Source organism: Piliocolobus tephrosceles, chromosome 18 (genome assembly GCF_002776525.5).
Source record: "Piliocolobus tephrosceles isolate RC106 chromosome 18, ASM277652v3, whole genome shotgun sequence".
Lineage (NCBI taxonomy): Eukaryota > Metazoa > Chordata > Mammalia > Primates > Cercopithecidae > Piliocolobus > Piliocolobus tephrosceles.
The window spans coordinates 60,856,434-60,858,976 of NC_045451.1; positions in this window are offsets into that span (position 1 = coordinate 60,856,434).

A 2,543-nucleotide genomic window follows, 5' to 3' on the forward strand; every position below is an offset into this window, starting at 1 on the left:
GGTCATTAGACTCTAGATCAACAGACATGGATTGAGGAGTGGGATGGAGTTCGCATCTCCGTCTTTGTTTAGTTTTATTTTTTGAGACAGGGTCTCGTTCTGTCTCCCAGTGACACTGTTATAGCTCACTGCAGCTTTTAACTCCTGGGCTCAAGTGATCCTCCCACCTCAGCCTCTGGAGTAACTGAGACTACAAGCACTCCCCACCACACCCAGCTAACTGCTTTATAATCTCCCCAGTACAATTCATGTTTTGAAAAGATGCAGGCAGCATGGTACCACTGGGAATAACTCAAGTTTAAAGTTCAGAACACATTGGTAACGGCTTGGATTTGACACTTTTTACTGATCTGACCTTGAGCGAGTAACCTAGTGTTGCTGTGCCCTCATTTCCTCATCTATAAATGGGCATATAACATGATTATTTCCAATAAGGCTTCCTGAATCCACTGTCTTACAATGTTTTCAAAATTAACATTTTATGGCGGGGCATGGTGGCTTATGCCTGTAATCCCAGTACTTCAGGAGGCTGGGTGGATCATTTGAGGTCAGGAGCTTGAGATCAGCCTGACTAACATGGTAAAAACCCGCCTCTATTAAAACAATACAAAAATTAGCCGAGTGTGGTGGTGGGCACCTGTAATTCCAGTTACTTGGGAAACTGAGGCAGGAGAATGGCTTGAACCCGGGAGGCAGAGGCTGTAGTGGGCCGAGATCATACCATTGCACTCCAGACTGGGGTGACAGAGTGAGACTCCGTCTCAAAAAAAAAAAAAAAAGTTTACAGTTTTATTTATTTATTCAATTATTTATTTATTTATTTATTTTGAGATGGAGTCTCACTCTGTTGCCCAGGCTGGAGTGCAGTGGTGCAACCTTGGCTCACTGAAACCTCCACCTCCCGGGTTCAAGTGATTCTCCTGCCTCAGCCTCCCGAGTAGCTGGGACTACAGGCACGTGGCACCACACTTGGTTAATTTTTTGCATTTTTAGTAGAGACGGGGTTTCACTGTGTTAGCCAGGATGGTCTTGATCTCTTGACCTCGTGATCCGCCAGCCTCGGCCTCCCAGAGTGCTGATATTACAGGCATGAGCCACTGCACCCAGTCAAAAGCTAACATTTTATTATATCTTATATAGAAAACACACTTGATCATTCAAATATGGCTACTCAGATTTGAATTATACGCACCTTCTGTGATATCATGCGCCAGGAGATTGTTTCTGTGAAATTACTTGTTATTGCTGTAATAAAGACTGATTGAGTTTATAAAACACTATTCCACCTGACCCCTGAATGTCAGTGCTTAATATGCATCAGGCATTCACATTCTAACAGCCTTTGTGTTAGTATAATGGGCCAGCGAATTCTATTTGCTGCCGGAAATTCAATCATATCCTACAAACAAAGACAGACTGTTTTGATTTGGTATGTGTTGGGGACATACGTTGAATTGTTAAATTACTTTATGTGTGAGTTTTAATCAACTTGAACATATTATTTAATAAGTCATATTTCTCTCTAGAATGAAATGTTTCTTTATGAATTAGATAAACCAAATTATTGATCTGTATCTACATATTTAATGATACTTGCCATACACATTTTATTTGTGTGTGTGTGTGTGGGGGGGTGTTTTGTTTTGTTTTGTTTGTTTGTTTCGGAGACAGGGTCTCACGCTGTCACCTAGGCTGGAGTGCAATGGTGCAATCTCAGTTCACTGCAGCCTCAACCTCCTGGGCTCAAGTGATCCTTCCACCATAGTCCCACAAGTAGCTGGGACTACGGGCATGTGCCACCATGCCTGGCTAATTTTTGGTATTTTTTGTAGAGATGAGGTTTCACCATGCTGGCCAGGCTGGTCTCAAACTCCTGAGCTCAAGCAATCTGCCCACCTCGGCCTCCCAAACTGCTAGGATTATAGGCATGAGCCATGGTGCCCGGCCGCAGTATACATTTTAAAAACACATTTTAGGCCGGGCGCGGTGGCTCAAGCCTGTAATCCCGGCACTTTGGGAGGCCGAGACGGACGGATCACGAGGTCAGGAGATCGAGACCATCCTGGCTAACACAGTGAAACCCCGTCTCTACTGAAAATACAAAAAACTAGCCGGGTGAGGTGGCGGGCACCTGTAGTCCCAGCTACTCGGGAGGCTGAGGCAGGAGAATGGCAAACCCGGGAGGCGGAGCTTGCAGTGAGCTGAGATCCGGCCACTGCACTCCAGCCTGGGCGACAGAGCAAGACTTCGTTTAAAAAAAAAAAAAAAAACACATTTTAGGACTTTCAGAAATCCATGTCAGAGGCTAAGCATGGTGGCTCATACCTGTAATCCCAGCAATTTGGGAGGTCAAAGTGGGAGAATGGCTTAAGCCCAGGAGTTGGAGACCAGCCTGGGCAACATGTGAGACCTCATCTCTAAAGAAAATGAAAGCCATGTCAACATATGATACCTGTAGTTTAACTGTTTTCTGTAGAGTCTCATCCAATAATTAATATATAATATAATATAATATAATATAATATAATATAATATAATATAAT